The sequence below is a fragment of the Paroedura picta genome, chromosome 1 (genome assembly GCF_049243985.1).
Source record: "Paroedura picta isolate Pp20150507F chromosome 1, Ppicta_v3.0, whole genome shotgun sequence".
NCBI lineage: Eukaryota > Metazoa > Chordata > Lepidosauria > Squamata > Gekkonidae > Paroedura > Paroedura picta.
In genome coordinates, this window is record NC_135369.1 from 20,287,764 (window position 1) to 20,310,114 (window position 22,351).

The window sequence follows — 22,351 nt, forward strand, 5'->3', positions numbered from 1 at the left end:
CCCTCGCCCCTGTACCCCCCAAGGCACCCCTCGGGCTGGGAAGTCTTCGCAGAAGCCAAGAGGGCCCTCCTCGGTGCGTGTCTCTTTAAACGCCGCCGCCGCTGCTCGCTGATCCCAGCTCTTCCAGGCGGAAGGATATAGAGCAGGGCGCGCTGCAACCTAGCTTGCATGGGGGGGGGAGGAGAAGAGGTGGATGCGGCTTTTATTTTTTTGGCCCCACTGGCCCCGCCCACTTTTGCACGGGCCTCGCGATTGGCCCCCGGGTACCATCTGCTCGCTTCCTCTGCCCCCTCCCCCACTTCCCAATAGCTGGGTTGCGCTCGGGTAACGTTGTAGCTTTTCCTCCGGGTTGTGCAATAGAGTTGCCTGCCTCCCCTCTCTAGTTATTATTATTATTATTATAATATTTTTTTAAAGACTGTCGCCAAGGAGGGAGGGAGGGAGAGAAGGGAGGGAAGGAGGGAAGGAGGGAGGAGGAGAAAAGGAAGAAATTAAAATAAAACAGCCCAATAGGATCGCAACAGTCAGTGACCCAGGGGGAAGAACTTTAGCTGAGAGAGGCTGAGATTGCACCTTGATTGCATTTTTTTGGGAAACGCTTTCCCCCCCTCTAATATTATTTTGGGGGGTTATTATTTTTATTTTTATTATTATTATTTTTGTAAAGAGGCCCATTAAATAGCTCTTGCCCAAACCCCTCCTGCCTTCGCCATCCTTTGCTCGGAGCTCGGCTGCTTGGAAGGGAGGGGGGAGCCCGGCGAGGAAGGGAAGAGGCAAATAAAAACAAGAGGTGAGTGAAACTTACATGGCTTCTCGCGTGGGGGGGGGGGGGCTGTCAGTTTCCGGGCGCTGTGGCTGGTCGGGGCCCCCTCTTCTCTCTCTGTGTGTGTGTTTTTTTTTTGGGGGGGGGAGCAAGAAAGCCAGAGGAGCCCCAGCAAGCTCTTTCTTGGAGGGGAGGGGGAGATCGGACGCAGCAGGATTTTGTTTTCCTGGTGTGTGTGTTCTTTTTTTTGGGGGGGGGGCGAGAGATTGGAGCGCAGGAAGGTGCGAAGCGCCAAGGGCTCCCCGAGTGCCGCTTGTCATGGTTTGTTTGGCTTTTTCCAAAACAAAACTACTCGCCAAAATGGTGCAGGGAAAGGGGGGGGGGTGGCTCTAAGAGAGGCAGACAGAGCAAAAGGGGCTCTTTTCTTTTTTTGGGGGGGGGTGGATTGGGGGTGTCACTGCTCGGAAAGAGCCCAGGCGCAGGAGAGAGCCAAGGAGCAGTTCCCAAAGGGATCAAAACAGCTTTCCGTTTTGGGGAAGGGAGGGGGGTATTGAGAGGGGGGAAAATGGTACACTGGAGAGACACGCGTGTCCGTGGAGAAAGGGCAGGGTGAGAAACGTGTCCCGGAAAGGGGTGTCTGGAATTAAAGGGTGCCAAGCCTTGGGTAGGGGGCAGCCTGCAGGTTTGGGATTGTTGATTTTGGGGGGCAGGGAGAGCTTCATTTTAGGATGCTTAATGTAAAGGGGGAGGCTTCATTTTAGGGAGTCTGAGATGAGAACCAACAAAAGTCCAGTGGCACCTTTAGATGGGAAAAGAACTTCAGAGGAGTGAGGGGGGGAGGCCGAATAGCTGGGCGGGGGGCAGCCTCAGAGTTTTTCCTGGGATGTGTCTTGAGGAATCTCAGGAAGGCTTCTGGGCGATCCCAGGGGAGCAGAAGGAAGGGAGGGAAGGAGCAATGTCTTTAGAAGAACAGTTCCACAGAGGGAATGGATGGGAACTGGGGGGGGGGGGGAGGGTTCTGGGATTTCATAGCTGTATTTGTAGGGGAAGGAAGACAGACAGACAGACAGACAGACAAACACACAACATGATTTATGGACCTGTCTTGAGCAGCAAGAGAAGAAGAGGGGCTGGGAAAAGCTGGGGAGGGCATGGGAAAGAGGACAGCCGGGACCTAAGTGGGTGGGTGGGTGGGAGTTAGGCACTTGGGCTAGTCTGGGAAACCAGTGCAAAATGGACGGGGAAGGCAGTGGAAAACTTGGGGTCCATCTGGGAGAAGTCGTTGGCAGGAACAGCCCAGATGTGTGTGTTTGGGGGGGGGGAATGGTCAGAAAGAGGACCCTGTGTGCAAAAAGCCAGTTACTGTTTCCTTATAGTGTCCGGCCGTGCTTTTAGGAGCAGGGCAAGTGTTCTCTGGCTCTTGACCTTGGAGGGCATGGCTGTTCCCACAGGGCAAGACGGACCATGGAGGCCTAAGGTTGGCCAGCGGGCAACGGGTGAATCCAGAATCTTGCATCCCCCCCTGGGCGTTCTGCTCCTGCCGAATCCCAAGAAGGATGCCGCCTGTCAGTTTTGTGGGTGTTTGGGAGGCGACAAGGGAGATGACCCTGGCAACCTGTTTGCTTTTGGAGACCAGGGGAAGGAGCAGTTAGAGAGACAGAGGGAGCACAGGGCTTCTGATGGCTGGCCCCCAAACAGCCATTTCCACATAGTGCATGGGGTAAGCCTGCGTGCGGATGGTCCCGTTGAGCTGTCAGAATGGGTCAGGCTGTTAGCCAAGCGGGCCGAAGGTCTTGCTTTCGGAGCACAGCTGCAGAGGAAATACAGACCCGCCTGGGCTGTACGTAGCAACTGAGGCATGCGTATGTGCCGATAGCTTGTCGCTCTTTCTTGAGGCCCTTAGCTTCAAAACATTAAAAGACCCAAACATTTTAGCTTATGTAATGTCGTGGGAGCCCGGAAGCCTCCAGCTGAAATCTCATTTTGTCGGCTGACGAGATATCTGTTGTCGGGTCAGAATCCCCTGCCATCTGGCCTAATTTTTCTGTTCTTTCATTTATTGTTTATGACCAGCCGAATGGAGCCTCCATAATTCAAGGCAGTGTACCCTTTGATTTCAGGAATGGGGAGCTGGAGGAAGTGGCTCTTGCCTTTTTAGTGTATGTAGCAGATCCAGGCCATGTCTGTGAACTTTGCAGTGACATCTGGCTCGCCGTCATTGGTAAACCAGATTATCTTCTGCACGGGTCCTTACTTAGATCCAGAAAACTTAATATTGGTGTACTTTACAGGGCTGTTGCAGTAATGACACAAATAAGAGTTGTGAGCACTTGGGAGGGGGGAGGGAAACCTATGCAAATGATTATAATTTGAACGCTGAAGCCATTCCAAAGCTGCACACAGAGCCTTGGCTTCTAAGCAATAAAACTATTGGCTGGCAGGCTGATCTCTGAAGCAATTGTGCATCACTTGGCTTAGTCTGCCGCTCTGAATTGGTCCCTTTCATCTCTCTCTCTTGTTTCTCTGGTTGTGCAACTGTGCAAACATCTGTTTTTGTCAGAGTTCTTCAGTGGCCAGAATGAAGAGTTCAGTGTGACCCTGACGGTTTGCAGGTTCTTCCATTGCTATTTGTTGGTTTTGCAAAAGTTTGGTGTTACTTTGGTGGTGGTTTTTATTTTTATTTCTCGTGGTAGCCCACCCGCTTGGCCTTTTGAGGCTCTCTGACCATCATGCCCAGGAAGCTGCCATTGTCCCCCACTGAAACCCACCCCCCACATCTATTCTGATAGCTGAAAGAGCTCCTGATTTGGTTCGAGGCACGTAAAAAACGACTAACAAAATGTCATCTGTGTGTAAGCAATATTTACAGAGGTGCCTGCTTTGGGGCATGTGGTTTATACAGTCCGGATGGGGCCGTGAACAACTGAGATGACAATATTTGGTTGGCAACGGAGTGTCTCTGTGTGTGTTTGTCTTGATAAACGGAGATTCTGGAGTGGGGCCATCCTGTCTCTATGCCTATCGTGGAGATAGACGGCTCTGGTTGTTTGTTCCTTCCCTAGTGAGAGAGAAGGTGGTCGTGGGGGATTGTGGGTGGATGACAGCGATCATTCTGCCCTTTGCCAGAAGCTGGAAACAGGCGCCAAGCCCTAGAGGACTGCCGACAGGAGGGGGATAGAAGAGGACAGTTCTGAGAAAGATCTCTTCCTGGGGGGGGGGGTCAAGTTGTTGTTTTTTTCCCTCATGCACTGGGGTGTTTTTGCTTCGAGGAGGGCTTTTTGGAAGGGTTTGAAATTTAAAAAAAACCACAGTCGGCTTGCCCTGATGGATGCTGGCTCCGTTGTGGGTGACAGCAGGGAGCCAAATAATATTTTGAGCGTTGCTTGTTGCAGCAACGGGGTTTACCGTGATGGCTGAGGCCGGGCTTTGAAAAGGCTTGAGTGATTGTCTTGGGGGCTGAACAACGACAACCAGGGCCTGCCTTGTAGCCAATATGTCTACAGTTGTGCGCACACACGCTCTGTTTCCCTTATGCGTGGTTTGGCCTGCCCCCCCTTTTCCGTCTGCTGTCTCAGTCATGTGCTTGCGCAAATACAGATACACACTCACACGCTCCCCCGTTGGTCTGTTGTTGTCGGCATGTTTTTGTTTTCAAACTGTTTCCGTGTTGTCTGTCTGTACTCATTTCCCTTGGGCGTTTGGGGCTCTCTTGCACACACAAATGCACACAAATTGTTACTCGTTCAGCTGTCGTTCCTCTCTGGTGTCCCGTCCTCCTTCGATTCTTATTATCTGTTTTGTCTCCGAACAATTGCTGTGTTCCTGGGCACGTACGGTATACCCTCCCCAACAGTAACCGGAGCTTGCCGTCTGCCCACACTTAACGTTCATGTTCCTGGCTGTAACTGAAGGTGCTTTTGGCCAAACCGAAACAGATTCAGGTGCGTGAAAGGGGAAGCAGTCCCCAAGGCTGCCGTGCGTTTCTTTGTGAGAAAAGCTTAGAGTGACATAGAGTAACACGTTTCTGCCTGTATTTAAGTGCAGCAGTAACCTGAGCATGCTTTCTGCTTAGATGCACATTCTTGGTTGCTGCTGAGGCCTTTACCCCAAAGCGACACTCTCTTCAGGGGCCGAAATGTACAACTGAGTTCTTGCAGGCCACCGTGCAGACCCTCGTTTTGTGTTGCCCCGTCTTATGAGCGAAGGCTTCTGCCCTGCGTTTGGACTGTCCGGTGGTCAAATGTGCCGCTTACAGATTTGTTTTGCAGTCAAGTCAAGTTGTTTGGCACCCTGTGTGTATCATATTTCACTTTCCCAGGAGGCCTGGAAGTCTCTTCGCCATTTCGAAGTCCGCTTCTCAAACTGTGGTGAAGGAAAGTGTTGCCAAGTCACTGCTGACTTATGGCAAACCTGTGATGTTTTCAAGGCGAGAGATGCTCAGAGGTGGTTTGCCCTTGCCTGCCTCCACATCACAACTCCGGTCTCCCATCCAAATACTAGCCAGGGCTGGCCCTGCTTAATTTCCGAGATCTAACGAGATTGGACTAGTTCTTGTGGTGAGCCAAAATTACAGATCTGTGGAAGCATCTTAACCAACAGACGTACATTTTGCGCCCCGTGGCCAGAGGAAGGGGTGTGCTTCTGTCCTGCCGTAGGCTCCCCCCGGCCTACAATAGGGTCAATAGGGTGCTTGTGTTTATTTAATTTAATTATTTCATTTAAATGCTGCCCTTCTCTAGGACTCGGGGCGGCTCACGGGGCTTGAAATGCACATGTACATAGAATAATATCAAAAGATAAAATTCCAGCAAATCTAGAGCCGTACTAATAATTTATCAAATAAATTTATAAAATAAATTTATAAAATGATTTATAAAATATATGGTGCCTGCTCTATCTGAAACATTTTCTATGGTAGGCGGTGCGTGAGTTTGTGTGGGGAGGCCAGCAAATGTAGCGGTAGTCCTCGGCCTCAGCTGTCGGTGTGGCAGAACAGCTCTGCCTTGCAAGCCCAGCAGAACATTTTAAGATCCTGCTGGGCTCTGATCTCTTTAGCCAGTGTTCTGCCAGGGCTGAAAAGTTGTGCCTATACCCAAACTTGGGTCTCCAGCTCGGTGGGAGGGGAGTACCATGTTGATTCTTGAGGAAGGGATATTTTATACCTGTTTACGGAATGAGGTAGTGGAACAATGGGAGAGATCACATCTCTGAGTGCATGGCTTGAAGAACAGTCCTTTGCACCAGGGAGAGACCATCCCTCCCCCCTGCCATAAGTGGCTGACATAGCTTCTCCTTCTCCCTTTTATCCTCATAACAACCTCCCTGTGAGGTAGGTTAGGCCGAGAGTGTGTGACAGGCCAGAGGTTGCCCAGAGAGCTTCCCTGGCAGCCTGGGGGTTCGAACCTGCCTTTCCCAGATCCTGGCCCAACCCTCTGACTACTATACCACACTGGCATTTACACAGACAGGGAGTAAAAAACCTCAAGGATGTCTTCCAGTGCGAGGCTGAGGGAACGCAGCCCATTCAAACTTGCCTGCAGACTTCTCTGCCTTGTTCTCCTGCCGATGGAAATCCAACCTGAGTGAGTGACGCCTCAAAGCATCTTAAATGCATTTAATTGTGCAGTTAATTGCTGAGTAGTTTGACATGTTGTACAGTTCCCTTCCCATTTGTTTTCGTTCGGTGTTCTGGAAATGCTCCTTGGCTTTCATTTTCAACTTCCAGTGTTCAAAACACTTCATGTACATTATGTACAATGATTCCGCATGACAGCCTTGTAAGGTAGGCCAGTATTATCCCCGTGTAGCAGAGAGAGCCCGCCTTAAGGCCCCATGGTGAGTTTGTGGTTGAGGTGAGGCTTGAACCAGGCCATGAGACCTGGCAGACAGTGTGTCAAGCTATGCTCTGGGAGACCCAGGTTCAAATCCCCACATTGCTATGGAAGCCTGCTGGATTCCTTTGGGTCACTCTTGGCTTAAACTGCCTCAGTTAAATTTGAGCTGTTCTCGAAACGCACCTGATCTCCCCCTCACTGGCAGTCTTCAAGAAAAGGCTGGATACACACTTTTCTTGGATGCTTTAGGATGCTTAGGGCTGATCCTGCGTTGAGCAGGGGATTGGACTAGATGGCCTGTATGGCCCCTTCCAACTCTATGATTCTAGATTAGTTTAACAATCATGGTTTTTTCTCATCAGATCCTGGGAATTCTAATTTCTGGTTATGGATACAAGGGAAGGTACTGAATTTTTGTTATTTACTTTACTTATATAAGTAAAGTCTCCCCAGTGGGGAGGCCAAATCAGTTTGCATTATCCTCTGTTTTATTCTTAGAATAATAGAGTTGGAAGGTACCTCATGGGTCATCTAGTCCAACCCTCTGCACTCACAACCCTCTCACTCATCCACTCTAACAAGCCACCCCTTTGCCTTCACATAATCACCCTCTCCATCAGATGGCTATCCAGCCTCTGTTTAAAATTTTCCAAAGATGGAGAACCCACCACCTCCCGAGGAAGTCCACTGAGAAACCGCTCTGACTGTCAGGAACTTCTTCCTTGAGAGGTAGTTGGAGCTGAGAGTGTATGCCTGTCCCGAGATCACCCAGCAAGCTTCCACGGCATAGCGGGGGGGGAATCAAACCTGCATCTCTCAGATCCTCATCTGACACTCCAACCACTACGCTGTACTAGGCCTCTGTTCCCCTTTTCCTAGGAATAAAAATTCCAGGCCTCCTCAGGGAAAAGATCAATTATTAAAGCAATACTATTTGTGTTAGGGCAGCCTTTCTCAAACCACTGAGTACCCCCTGAAACATCCAGGTTTCGAGAAACCCCAGAAGCGGAGTGATCGTGTGGAATATGGCCGGGAAGCAGAGCTGTGGACACCCCCACTGGGCCCCTCCTTCTCCCTTGTTGATATATAGGGTTTCATGAAACCCTAGTTGAGAAAGCTTGTGTTAGGGGGGACATGTTTTGGAGACTCAAGAAACTCCAGAAGGAGATGCCTCCCTGATGGAACGCAGGACTTGCATACAGAAAATCTCAGGCTCAGTCCTGGATGCCTCCAATTGACGCATCTCAAGGAGCTGAGGACTGTCCTGCTCTTCTGTCTGAGACCTTGAGGGGAAGCATTTGGCAGTCGGTGTCAGCAAACAGTACACAACTTAGGGACACATGAACAGCACCTTGGAGCTGGGTCAGGGGTAGTCAAACTGTGACCCTCCAAATGTCCATGGACCGCAATTCCCATGAGCCCCTGCCAGCATTTGCTGGCAGGGGCTCATGGGAATTGTAGTCCATGGACATCTGGAGGGCTGCAATTTGACTACCCCTGGTCTGGGTTCTCAAACAGAGCTCCTTCAAATTGCCTGATGCCTTTGAATTGGAGATGCTGGGGTTTGAACCCAGGACCTTCTGCATGTTACGCTGGCACCCTACCACTGAGCTACAGCTTCTTGGGGAGAATATAAGGAGGGTCTTGTTGGATCAGACCAGTGGTCCATCTAGTCCAGCACCTTGTCCCACACAGCGGCTTGAGGTGGCTTCATATGCTCAAAGTGCATAGCTTCAATGTGGCATCTAAATTTGGTCAGTGACCTGCCAAGGATGCGAGGAGAGAAATTTGAATTTGGGCCTCCCCCCTTCTGAGTCCTGTTATTCCCTATTGGCCAAATCCTGGGTGAAGGAATATAAACAGAGTCTGAAAACGCTTTGTTCCTACTCTCGCTCTGACAAACGAGCGATTCATTTATCCTTAAGGCAGGTAAGCCAGTTTTGGCTGGCTCCTCTGTTCCCGAGCGAGTGCGATTCTTGTTTATACAAGGGATGCTTTAGCAGCAAACGTGGTTTTTAAAATATAAACTTGGTACAGCTCTAAATCTGGAGTGTTTGGGTTTCCTGCTGGGATGTCTGTTGCTGTAAATTTTTTTTGTCTTGGGCGTGAAATCTGCTGTCACCTTTTTAACTGGATCCTTCCTTCCACTGACGAGATTAGACGGCCGGCCTGCCTCTGTCTCTCTCTAACCTGAGCCCTGGGCTTTGACTTCCTTTTGCTGGCTTTCGCTGCTCTTCCTGTTTCCTTTCCCCGCTGTTTTATTGTTGGCATCAAAGAATTAGTTGTAAAATATCCGTAGAGGCTCTCTCGCTTTGGCACAATGGGCAGTGTAGTCGTGAAGACATCCATCCAACCACTTTTATCGAGCGTTTTTTGAGTCTTCGCTTCCTGGTGCTGCCAGAGCAGAATTCCTGTTTGGATGCTGGTGCCCCAGGCAGGCTGCAGTAAGATGTGGTTGGTGAAATGCCGGAGCAAATGTCCCAGCTGGGGGCTCCGCTGGGAATGAACAAAATAAATGAAGCCGTTTGGGGGCTCATCGTCGGCCAGATCTAGCAGGCATCTAGCAGGCGATAACCTCAGTGGCCTGCCATGGTTTGCTTGTCTGTCTTTCAGGAAACTCAGGTTAATGTATTTGGATTACTCTCAGATTAGCCCTGTTAGACAGATTGAGAGACAGTGGTTGGGTTCATAGGTAATTATAAGTGGGGCAAGCCTTAAAAGTTCTTGAGCATCTTCTCCAGAATAAAAGCGTTTCACATCCGAAGCAAATAGGGCTGGCGACCTCCAGGTTGTAATCTCTTAGAATTGCAACTGATTACAGAGATCAGTTCAGCTGGAGAAAATGACCCCTTTGGAAATTGGACTCTGTGACATTGTGCTCCCAACTCGGCCATTCTCAAGCAACATCCCCCAAAATCTCCAGGTATTTCACAACCTGGAGCTGGCAACCCTACAGGCAGACCATAGTGTACCTTGGAAGAACTGGCAAATTGTGATTTGTTCTTTTTAATCCTGTTTTCTGTACAGAGTGTAGTCTTTTAATTTATTTTTTTTTCCACACAAACCTGAGGGGTATTATTACATCTGACCTGGTTAAGGCGCTGTACCAAATCTTGATTAAAGTGTGCTTATGCTTAAGTACGTTTTTAGAAATCTTTTAGAACCCTGTCCCTTTCTAAGTAGTTTAGGGCAGTGTATCTCCCCCTATTTTATCTGCACAACCACCCTGTGAGGTAGATTAGGCTCATAAAAAATGACTTGCTTGTGGATGCCCAGTGAATGTCACGGATCGATGTGGATTTGCGCTAGGGCCTTTCTGATCCTAGTCTAGCAGAGGGGTTTCTTGACAGCCCTGGAAAGGTTTCCTGAATTAGTAGCAGTTAATTAATTTTCTATATATTTTTTAAATTTCTGAAACATTTATCGAGTGACATGACCATATTTGGTCATGTTGACCGCCCAAATGGCTGGTGATGGGCCTGGAGGGGGTTGGGAAGGGGAGGGACCCTGGGTGGGCGTGTCCACAGCTCTGCTTCCCAACCATATTCTGCACCATCATGTCACTTCCTGGGTTTCTCGTAACCTGAAAAATGGTTCAGGGGTTTCTCAACAGTAAAAAAAAAAGTTGAGAAAGGCTGCGCTAGCATAAGAAAAGCCCTGCTAGATCAGATCAGAGCAAAGGAGCATACAGTCCAGCATCCTGTTCTGTACCATGACCAACTAGATCAGGGGTAGTGAAACTGCGGCCCTCCAGATGTCCATGGACTACAATTCCCATGAGCCCCTGCCAGCAACCACTGGCAGGGGCTCATGGGAATTGTAGTCCATGGATATCTGGAGGGCCACAGTTTCACTACCCCTGAACTAGATACTCCAGAGGGCGTGCAAACAGGCTGCATGTGATTGCCTTTGTAAAACAGCCTATATTAATAGTGTATATGTGTGTTTGGAGGTTAACCCAACAGCAGGCATGCCTTTCAGATGTAATATTAGAGTTCTCTGTAAGGAGAAAGAGGCTAGAACTTATTTTACTATTTGTTTGTGTGTGTGGCCTCTGTGTTTCTCCCCGTCTCCTTATTTTAACTTCACAGCCACCACTTGGGGTAGATCAGGCTGAATCATGATTATCGGCCAAAGGTCGCCCTTGTGTGTGGGAACATGGATTTGAAGCCTGATTGGGCCTAAGTTTCATGCTTGGGAGAGTACATTTTTTTCTGCCTCTTCAAATGGGGTAGTTTGGTTGAGCCTTGCTGGATAGGGATTTGGGGCCCCAAATGGTGAGAAGTCTGTTCTGCTGTTGTCAAGTGGTCTGAAACACACAGAAGGTTGGTTGAAATCATCGCTCCTTCCAGCTCCCCAGCAAAGTTCTCCTCAACCAGCTTTATCAACCTTTTGACCATGGAGGAGCCCCTGAAAATCTTATTCAGGCTTTGAGGAGCCCCAGAATCAGGCCAGAAGTGTGGCCAAGTCCATGAAGGCAAGATCGAGGGCAGGGGTGGCCAAACTGTAGCTCTCCAGATACCCGTGAACTGCAATTCCTAGGAGCCCTTGCCGACAGGGGCTCATGGGAATTGGAGTCCATGGATATCTGGAGAGCCACATTTTGGCTACCCCTGATATAGGGGAAAGACTGGGGAGCCCCTAGCCTTTAGGGACTCCTGGTTGAGAATCTTTGCCCTATACTATACATATCAATTTCACAGAACTGTCCCAGTTTCCTGTCACCTTTGTAGCGGATCTATGGAAAACCCACTGTTTTGAGTTTGCCATTTGCTTACTTATAGTATAGAGAAGAGACAGAGACAAGGTGAGTGTTGTATTTGGAAGAGGAGTGAAGGAAGCCAGCTTGGTGTAGTGGTTAGGCGTGAGGACTTCTAATCTGGCATGCCAGGTTCGATTCTGCGCTCCCCCACATGCAGCCAGCTGGGTGACCTTGGGCTCACCACAGCACTGATAAAGCTGTTCTGACTGAGAAGTGATATCAGGGCTCTCTCAGCCTCACCCACCTAACAAGGTGTCTGTTGTGGGGAGAGGAAAGGGAAGGCGAATGTCAGCCACTTTGAAACTCCTTTGGGTAGAGAAAAGCGGCATATAAAAACCAACTTTTCTTCTTCTTCAAATTCTGTGCTCAGTCATAATTCTCAGAGGGTGACCTTGAGCCAGGCATTCTCTCTCAGCTTGGCCCTAACTGGCAGGGTTGTTTTGAGGGTAAAAAGGAAAATGGGAATCCACGGCCCTGAACTCGGTGGAAGGGTGAGATAAAAATGTACCATTGTACCATATTCTCTGGGGCATTTAGGCTTTGGTGAATTGCTGACTCTAATCCTTTAAAAAGCCATCTTGTCTGTTAGCCATATCACGTGGCAGTGAATTCCATAAGATAATGACATGTTGTATGGAAAAGTTACTTTCTTTTGCCCGTCCTGAATGTACTGGCTAACAACGTTTTAGGTTTCAGTCCCTTCTAGAAGTCTCTGGAGGATGGAAGGAAGAACCATATATCTTGTCTCAAGGGCATGTGAGTTTCAAAGTATGTCTATGACCCCTAAGGTGGCACACACTGGACGGCCTACCTTTTAATGTGTTGCAACTGAATAAATTAAGTTTTATCAGTCAGTACTTGAAGGCAGTAATGTTTTTTTTTAAAAAGTATATCCTTAAGCCAAAAAAAAAATCCAAAAACTAACTATGCCTTTGCTTTTAAACTAGAACAAGGCATAGGGAAGTCTAGCAAGACTGTCGGGTTTCTCAGCTGGAACACAGAATTTCAACACAAAGAGCTTTAATAGCCCAAATTAACATATTTACAACTTAACTACTCAAAATTAATGACTCTAGTCATCACATAACGCTTCTAGCATTCAGAATGATTTAAAGACCTTATGTCATCCAGTTTGCCAGCACCCCCTGCGAGGTAGGTCATGAATAATATCCCCATTTTACAGATGAGACACTGAAGCTAGATTCAGCACTGTTGGGCCCAGAGATGCCAGCCTGGAGAATCTCCTGAAATTTCAGCTCCTCTCCAGACTACAGACATAATTTCCTCTGGAGAAAATAGATGCCTTGGAGCAGCCTTTGTCAACCTTTTTCCCATGGAGAAACCCCTGGAAACATTCTTCAAACTTTGAGAAGCCCCAGAAGTGGCGCGATCTTGCAGAATAAGGCTGGGAAGCAGAATTGGGTACATGCCCACCTGGGGGCCCTCCCCTTCCCACCCCCTCAAGGCCCATCCTTGGCCATTTTGGGAAAGAGAAGTGGGTCAACATGACCCTATATGGTCATATCACCCCATAAATGTTCAACACATTAAAAAATATTAAAGAATTAACTCCCACCCATTCAGGAAACCCTTCGAGAACCATCAAGAAACCCCAGGGTTTCACAGAACCTTGGTTGAGAAAGCCTGCCTTGGAGGGTGTACTCTGTGGCCCAGGTTCTACCTCCAAATCTCCAAGAGTCTCCCGGCCTGAAATTGGCAGTACTACCCCCCTGTACTTCACCAGTGGCTGGGGCTTGGCAGTAGTGGATAGCTAAGTCCTTAAACCAGTGGTCCTCAGCCTTCCTAATGCTGCAACCCTTTAATACAGTTCCTTGTGTTGTGGTGACCCCCAACCATAAAATTACGCAAGTATTCTTTCACAGAAATTAAACCCAAACTGACCAATGGTGTGAAGATCCTTTGTTCATGATTGTAATATAAATTGTTTTTTTCCCCCCTGGGGTTTCTCAGTTCTGTTCTGCCTCTTGTCCCACCATGCCGATCTCGCTCTTTTTTGCTGCTCCAGACAGGCAAACACTCTATCTCGATCTACCCTGCAAGGCTGTTGCGTGGAGTCCCCCCGCCCCCCGGCCAAGCTGCTTGCCCTGCCACGACCCCTGTGAAAGGGTCATTTGACCCCCAAAGGGGTCCTGACCCCCAGGTTGAGAACCACTGTCTTAAACTCTTCGTAAAGGTAAAGGTATCCCCTGTGCAAGCACCGAGTCATGTCTGACCCTTGGGGTGACGCCCTCTAGCGTTTTCATGGCAGACTCAATACGGGGTGGTTTGCCAGTGCCTTCCCCAGTCATGACCGTTTACCCCCCAGCAGCAAGCTATAAACTCTTCATAGCAGGCCTTAAAAGTAATTCTGTTATCAGAAGTTTGCTGCATTCTAGTTCCCTTATTCCAGGAGGGTCTGTGTTTGCACTTCATCTGAATACTTGGGTCTGCTCTTCATAACTATTCAAATCACTCTCAGAAAACAGCAAAGTGTGTCAGATCAGAATATAATTTGTGCATCCATCAGAGCTGTGACTTCGCTCATTGGCTAATTTTCTACTAATTTTATGCTGCATCTTATTATAACTGCCATTTTATGTTGTCTTGTATTTTGAAATTTACAAGGGTCAGAAATGGGCTTGGAAAGGAAAATAGGATGCAGGAATCTGGTCTGATCTATCCAGAATCTGAGCAAAACTGGGGCATGTGGCTCAAAAAGCAGCCCTTTGTTCTCCAGGCTTTCTGGTGAGTCGAAGACCTGCGGTTGTCTCTTTCAAGGCAGCCCGATCTCTTTACAAATCAGCCCCTGAGGTCAGTGTCACGCTGCTCCTTTCTGTTGTGTTTACATTGAGGATGGGGATCTTTGAGGCTAAGGAAGCTGCAAAAGGGTGCCAGCGAGTCCTTTATTATAAGTGTGCCTTATATAACTATCTCGGAAAGGGGGTTAATAAAGGGTGTTTTGTAGCTCAGCCTCAGTCTGAATAGATAGTTATTATAAGAACACCAGTAGTTATGAGTGACCTTTCAGCAATGGCTTGGCCATTTTATTAAAGTACCTCCTAATCATTAATTTAACCCCTTTTTATAAGCTGTGAAATGCTCCGTGACCAGAAGGGTGCTTTGTGAGGCCACGCAAGCCAAAAAAAAAAAGTATCAAGCAACGCAGAATTAAAGGGGGCACTGCGAGCTCACAAGAGAGGAGTTCTAAGATTCTAATAGCAATTCTGTCTTCTTCAGATGATTAATAATTGAAATAATAGTTATGGAGTGCTTTCCGCATCTGGAGTGCAGAGGGAGTGCAAGCCAAAACAACAGAAGAAGAACCGTGCTGAATCACCCCAAAGGCTCTTCTAGCCCAGCATCCTGTTTCCAAGGGGGACTGCCAGATGCCCCCCAAAAGCTCCTTTTTGTGGCATGATGGCGGGGTTGGTCTCAGTTGGTTAGAAGTGGAGGGCCAGTGGATGTTTACTGCATCTGTCCATCGAAGTTCCACTGAGCATGGCTTGCTGGATCAGTATCCTGTTTTGGAGAGCCACCACGACACCTCCTTATACAACCCTCAAGCACGTCACATAGGCTGTTGTTTTGTCTCCTACCTGCCGTTCAGAGGTGTGCTTCCCCTGAACATGGAGGTTTCCATTTAACTTTCCATTAGTAGATCAGTTCTCCATGATTTTCTCCTGCCCTGTGTTAAAGCTGTCGAAAGCTCTTTGGGATCTTAGCCTCAGAGAGCTTACAATCCACATTTAGACAAGGACAAAGGGGCAAAGAAAATATTAGCTTCCCAATGTGAGAAACCTCCTTCTGGTTTACAATATTTTGAAAAGATCCCGAAGCTGGTTGGAAGAAGTGAAAGGAGAATTCTTGTACGGAGACCCAAATTGTTGCAGCAAAAAAATCCTATGCTCTGGGAAGTATTTATTTCACATATAAAATGTGTATCCTGACTTTGTTAGGGTTGCAGACTCCATGTTTGGAAATACCTGGAGATTTTGGAGTGGAACCTTGGAGACTGGGCTCAAGGGAGGGGAGAAACCTTGGGAGGGTATAACGCCATGCCGTCCCCCTTCCAGAGCAGCCATTTTCTCCATGAAAAGTGGAATAAATGTAAATAATTGTGATTAAGATAGTCGGATTTGGATGTGTGACACAGTTTACTAATTTAACAGAATTTATTTTTGCTTTATATTCCCACTGACATGATGGTGAGTTCTTAGTCTGAGGAAGAGTGCTTGCACTCGAAAGCTCACGCCTTGAATAAATCTTTGTTGGTCTTAAAGGTGCTACTGGGCTCTAATTTTATTGAACATAGTCGGGAGACCAGCTACAATTTTAAGAGACCTTCCAACAATATCTGGAGGTTGGTAACCCTACTCTCTGCCCTTACATGGGCCATGAGATGGTTAATAATTGGGAAAAAAATTACCAAGAATCATGCGCTCCAAGGCTGTCCTAGTGCTGAATGCTGAAATTGTGGGGTTGAAGCTTTGAGCCTTAAGTTCTGTGCTCTGCCTCTATGCATTTCATGATCAGTTGTATCCCTCCATGGCTTGAAGGCTAGGTTATGATATTCTCTGCTGCCATTCCTCATTTATGTGTGTGCGTGTGTGTAGCTAGCCTGACTCAGGATCTGGCCTTGAGTTAAGAAACAAAGCCCCACCTTCCAGTTTCTTGGAAAATGTCTGGGAGCTGTTTGTCCTTTTCTTCTTATACCGGTTACTCCTGCTTTAGGGTGATGTCAGGAAGAGGAAAATTGGATTTCCTCCGATGAGCGGAGAAGAGAGCTTGAAGGGAAAGGACGTGTTCCCTGAAAATATTTTCCAGTCTCCATCCCCTCCTCTTACCTAGGGGACACTGGAAATGACTTGACCGCAAGCAGTCACGGTAGATTGGAATCCCATAATGAATTGCCATTTAGCCAAGGCTGCCGTCTTGTGCAAACAGTTCCTTTGTGGGTTTGCGTTTTAGCACTTCTTCCCCTTTGGAATTATGAGTCTGTCTGGGATGTGATATTACTAAATATTACTAAATTTGTCACTAAGAAGGCTTGCTGGCATGAGCGGTGTAGACCCGAAATTTGAGGACTTTTGAAATTTCTGGTGCTCCTTCTTACTAGGGGTGTCAAACCCCAGGTGGGCAAAAACCGAAAGAGGGAAGTGTACAGTAGGAAGTCTGCATTCTGGTTTCCTTTTTTGATGTAGACTCCAGGTGGGACCTGGGGATCCTCTGGAATTATAGCTCCTCTCTAGGTGACAGAGATCAGTTCCCCAGGAGAAAATGGCTGCTTTGGTGGGCGGACTTCATAGCAGTATACTCCCCAAATCCCGCCCACTCCTAGCTCCACCCCCAAAGTCTCCAGTTAGTTCCCCACGTCCAAGAATCACATTTTATTGGTAGTTGACATTATGGCAGAAGGCAGTGAAGGCACTTCAGCTACAAGTCAAACACAGTGATGCTCAAAATCTCATGATTCCTCCTACTGCTCTTGGGATTTCTGACAGGCGTTGTAAATATGAGTGCCGCCACTGGGAAGGTCTGAAGTCAACAATTCTAGGGCTCTCTTAGGTTGACGTTAATCTGAGACTTAGACGGGCTGTGGTGCTCTCTGTGGCTCATGTGGTTAGTGTGGGAGTCTGGGATTTGTACCGGTTTTTTTGATTCCCTCCCCTGCCTCCTGCCCAGGCAAACCAGGTGTGAATGCCTTCCCCTCCCTGCCCTGTCATAGCGACGACTTAAGCTTGGTTGTTGCTGAGATGGCCAACTGGTGCCAGGATTGTATCATAATGCAGGTGGGGGCTCACTTGTTTCCAATGGTTCTCTCTTCAAATGGTGCCCTGCCCTGAGAAATCTAGGTGCTAAGGGTTAATATTACTGAAGGAGGCAGTGTTTGATTAGCTTGTGGTTGTTCCCATGCCTTTGAATTACTGTGTTATGTTTTTGAAAGCAGTCTTGAGCTTCAGGAAGGTGACACCGAAACATTTGAGTAAAGCACAACACTATAGAATCATAGAGTTGGAAGGGACCTCCTGGGTCATCTAGTCCAACCCCCTGCACTATACAGGACACTCACAACCCTATCGCTCATCTGCTGTAACCTGCCACCCCCTTGAACCTTCACAGAATCAGCCTCTCCATCAGATGGCTATCCAGCCTCTGTTTAAAAAAGTTCCAAAGATGGAAAGCCCCCCAGGGTGAAGCATCTAGCTTTGTTGTCTCCCTGATGTACTGATCTTCTGTGTGCTGGGATTTTAATTGTATACAGAGCATCCAGCTTCATGAACCAGCCGTGTGAAGTGGGACAGCCCAGATAAATGTGGATTGGCTCTATGAGACCTGGGCCCTTGTGGTGAGATGAAAGCGCTTTCAACACACCGAACCCCGTAGGGCCCTGAATATGTACTTGGTGGTCTTCACAGCTGCCATGGTGGTATTTGGCAGTAGACAGCACTGTGGCTACGAGCAGATTTTCTCCTGCTGCTGCCAGTACATCTCTGGATCAGTGGTCTTCCAGACTCAGGGTGCATTGAACATCAGACAGGAAGTCATGGGCATCAGAGCCATGAGATGGGGGAGAGAGACTTGTGAATTCTTTGGTGTTGAGGCTGAGACTACGGGCGGCAGACCAAGAGAGGCAAGACAGGAAATGGAGACCAATAACCAGGAAGTGTACTGTGGCAAGAAACAAGTCAAGGGTCAGTGTTACATAGGAGTTCTTGCCTTGCTGCCTCACAGCTCTCTCTGCAAAGAGAAACAGAAGGAATAACTTGCTCTCCATGTCAAAAAAAGGCATGAAATAAAATCAACATCATTAAAACAGCTCTATAATTTTCTATTATTGGCGTCCCGTGCTTCCTATCTCACCCACATTGCTCCTCCCATTAGATGCCAGAACTAGATGGTGCAGGAAAGAGAATTTTGAGTGTGTGTGTGGGGGGAGTTCTTGGATGTTCCTGGCAGCCTGGCTTAGAATCATGGAATCATAGAGTTGGAAGGGACCTCCTGGGTCATCTAGTTCAACCCCCTGCACAAAGCAAGACACTCACAGCCCTATCACTCATCCACTGTAACCTGCCACCCCCTTGAGCCTTCACAGAATCAGCCTCTCCATCAGATGGCTACCCAGCTTCTGTTTAACAGGCTCTGCGGAACTGAATAAGCCCCGACAGGGCATGTGTCTATTCCGGAAGCTCATTCTACCAGTTGGAGGCCAGGACCGAAAAGGTCACCAGCCTGTTGGAATCGTCCGTGCGGTGCTCTTTGGTGGGCATATTTGAAGAGGCGGTCTCTCAGGCCTGGCCCTGACTGAGAATGGCCTTATAGCCTCCTCAAACTCCAACCTCAAATCTCCAAGAATTTCTTTACCAAGAGGTAGCAACCCCAGTGAGAATGTTGGACCCGACCAGATCTTAACCCCCACTCTGCCATGGAAGCTTGCTAGGTGACCTTGAGCCAATCACACTCTCTCAGCCTCACCTGGCTCACAGGTTGGGTTGCCAGCTCCAGGTTTTGGAACACAGCCCTTTGTCGGCTCACTCTCCAGGAATTGCCATCCTATTTCCAGTTCCCTGACCTGAAATGGAGCCATGAAGTTTGCTTGTTCAGGAAACTGACCTTTTCTGATTAGTTACATGTAAAGAATTAAATTGGGTCCCTTTCAGGTTGAGAAAAAGGCACAGAGAAAAAACTTAAGCCCCCTTTCTCGGTGTGGTCCCAGTTGGTAATTGGCTTCTGTGTGCTTGGGAAAATCTTATGGCTTAGACCATTGTTTGGCCAGCTGATGGCAAAGCTGATGCTGTGAATTTAGGCAAATTGAGAAGGGAGGGCAGGAAGGGAAGAGCTCAGCTCTCTTGGCCCCTTCTTATCTGACCAAGGTAATGCCAATTGCCACTTTGGGATCAGGAAGGAATTTGCCTCCAAGCCAGATTGGCCCAGGAATCCTGAAGGTTTTTAACCTGCTGGGCATAGAACAGGAATTACTGGTGGTGGTGGGTAGCTTAGTGGTGGTGGGTAGCATTGTGCAGGGGGTTGGACTAGATGACCCTTGGGGTGTTTTCAGTTCTGTGCTTTTGTATTCCATCCAGCCTTGTGTTTCCTGTCTTCCTGAGAGGCAGAACAATGTATTTTTTCATCAGGTGCTGATTTTGATTGTCAACGCCCCCCCCCCCCAAAAAAAAAAAAATCTAGAGAGGCTGGGGATTGAACTTGGAAATTTAGCATGGACAGCAAGTAATCAGCCTTGATCCACAAGGCCCACAATCCCCTGAACTTGAGATGACAGAGGTAGTGCCCAGATCCGGGCCCCCTCTGAAGATGTGAAAGCAGTGGGGTTAGTGTGGCGATCCGAGAAGCAGCTGCGCATGACAATGTCTGTTGAGTGCAGCAAGCTGTTCTCTGAAATTTCCGAATCGGTGCCGATTCTTGCTGGTCAACAGTCTCTTGGGATCTCGAGGCTGTGGCGTTTGGCATGTTCTGCTGGCCAAGGGTCTATGACTCGCATGCATAAGAAGGTTCTCTCACGACACTCTGCGTATCATAGCCATAAAAACAGCTTCTCACAGACCCCGGGTGGACTGGAAATTTTGATGCATTAAGTCACTAATTTACATTACCAGCTGAGGCTGCCTGAAAATTCCCAGGCTGCCCGGGGAGGGGGCCGGTGGAATTGGCACCGGGCTGCCAGCGGGTTCAGCCTCATCTCTGAGAACCATGACCTCTTCCCCTGCTGGATGCTTGCCCCTTCCACTTTCATTTAAAAAGAAGAATCAACATTTATTTTGTTTTGTGGGTCGATCGGCAGACAAAAATCCATCTGCGACGGTCTGTATTCTGGTTCAAATTCGATTTGGGGCACCTGGGTTTGAAATGTTTCCCTTTTATTTATTTGTACAAAGAAAAGGCAGAAATCGAAACGCCCACATGTTGCAGGGGGATGGATCTGGCACAGTCCAAGTGTTCGGGGAAAGCGGAGGCTACATGAGCTGATAGGGCCACTAACTTTTGGTCCATAAAGAACGGGCCTTGCTGAGTCACTCCATGTAGGTGTGACATAGTGGATGGCCTTTATTTGGTTTCAGAAGGGGAAGAGGATTAGATCGGCTTGGCTTAAAGCAGCAGCCGAGAGACTGACCCATGAATCAGGAAGTCCCTTGGTTTGAATATCCCCTCTTCTTACTGGGTGCCCTTTGATTTATTTTATTCTTTTGTAAAATGAAATGGACATCAAATCCAGAAACTGAAAGACAAGCGTGATGACACGGCAGCAGCTGAACCTGGCACCTGTTGGCTCGCAAGAAGGGAACTCGCTGAACCTCCTGGGACAAGGAGTTCCACAAGCTGGGTGTAAGTTTGTCATGTCCAGGTTGGGAAAGGCCTGGAGATTTATAGGTGGGCTGAAGCAAGAGAATGCATGTGAAGGATTTAGAGTGTTCTGCAGCATTGCATAAATGTCAGTGTACTGTTATTGTTGGGTACAAGCTGGTCGCTGTTGGACACTGCTGCAGAATGCGGTGGACAGTCTCTTTGGGAGGGGTTGGGATGGTGTAAAGATACTTTTGGAGTCTCAAAGTGGTTTGCAATTGCCTTCCCTTTCTCTCCCTACAGCAGACACCCTCTGAGGTAGGTTGGGTTGAGGAAGCTCTAACAGAACTGCTCTCTGAGAACAGCTCTAACAGGACTGTGACTAGCTCAAGGTCGCCCAGCTGGCTGCATGTGGAGGAGCGGGGAATCAAACCCAGCTCGTCAGATTAGAAGCTGCTGCTCTTATCCATTGCACCAAATCGTGCAGGGATAAGGTTATGGAATTGGGGAAGGGAGAGGTGGCTTTGCAGACATCCATGGCGGTGTTCCCCAACTTTCAGTTAATACGTTTTTGGATTGAAATTGAGAGCACACTTCATTCTCACAGCTGAAAAGCTTACTGGTTTAGGAATACACAAGGGTAATAATTGCTTGCCTTCAGTCCAGTTTGGTGTAGTGGTTAGGAGTGCAGACTTCTAATCTGGCAAGCCAGGTTTGATTCCATGCTCCCCCACATGCAGCCAGCTGGGTGATCTTGGGTTCGCCACAGCACTGATAAAGCTGTTCTGACCAAGCAGTAATATCTGGGCTCTCTCAGCCTCACCTCCCTCACAGCATGTCTGTTGTGGGGAGAGGAAAGGGAAGGCAATTGTAAGCCGCTTTGAGACTCACTTGGGTAGAGAAAAGCGGCATATAAGAACCAACTCTGCTTCTTTTTCTTCTTATGAATTTCTATGGGAGTTCTGTGCATGAATGTGGAGGAAACAGATTCCATGCTCTTATGAAGATACGTAATGCACAGCCTCCTAACTTTCATTCGTCGGGAGTGATTAGATCATTCAATTGCATGTCTGCCATCGGAGACCGATTGGAAGGAGATACGGCCTGAACAATAAATCATTCAGGGCGGCAATGTCAACTTCTTCTCCGGCCCTGTATGTGTCCCTGAACTGGGCATGGTTTCTGATTGGAAGAGCCGGAATAGTGGCTGGAATTAAGACCCCACAGGTGGCCTCTTCAGGGGAAAAGCTTCTCTGTTATCAAAAGCAATTGACTCGATCATCCCAGCTAAAGAGATTGAATTGTGAGAGGTCTGCTTTCGCGATGGGTGCTTTGGGGTTTCTGGAGCCTTTAATTAGTTAACAAACTTATTTCTCATTGCTTGCAAACAGTTCTCTTGGGGATGCACTTCTGAGGAGAGAGAGGAGGGGGTGTATCTTAGGAAGCCTTTGCGGCATTGTGTGGGAACTTTTCTGGCACAGGACATTTGTAGGCCCCAGATCTGGGCATTTTGGGTGCGGGAGCCCCAGGCTTTTCCACTCTGCCAATCTGGTAGGCTCTAAGGCAGTGGTCCCCAACCCCTGGTCCGGAGACCAGTACCGGTCTGTGGATCAGTTGGTACCGGGCCACAGCTCCTCCTCGTTCTCCTCCCTGGCTGCTGCCTCAGGGGCTGCCCTGCCACTCTGCCACCGGCTC

At 48.3% G+C, this 22,351-nt stretch overlaps 1 protein-coding gene across 9 annotated transcripts in view; it reads left to right on the forward strand.

The window, feature by feature from the left end:
* Positions 1-290: 290 nt before the first annotated feature.
* The window catches only part of MEF2D (myocyte enhancer factor 2D), a 203,601-nt gene continuing 181,540 nt past the window's right edge, over positions 291-22,351 (forward strand). For 6 of the 9 annotated variants that reach the window (XM_077325442.1, XM_077325417.1, XM_077325433.1 and 3 more), the window contains exon 1: positions 294-790. The gene's annotated coding sequence lies outside the window, so the exon portion shown is untranslated. Of the gene's footprint in view, positions 791-20,588; positions 20,699-22,351 lie in introns of all 9 variants that reach the window. The other 3 variants (XM_077325471.1, XM_077325489.1, XM_077325425.1) reach the window with 2 other exon arrangements.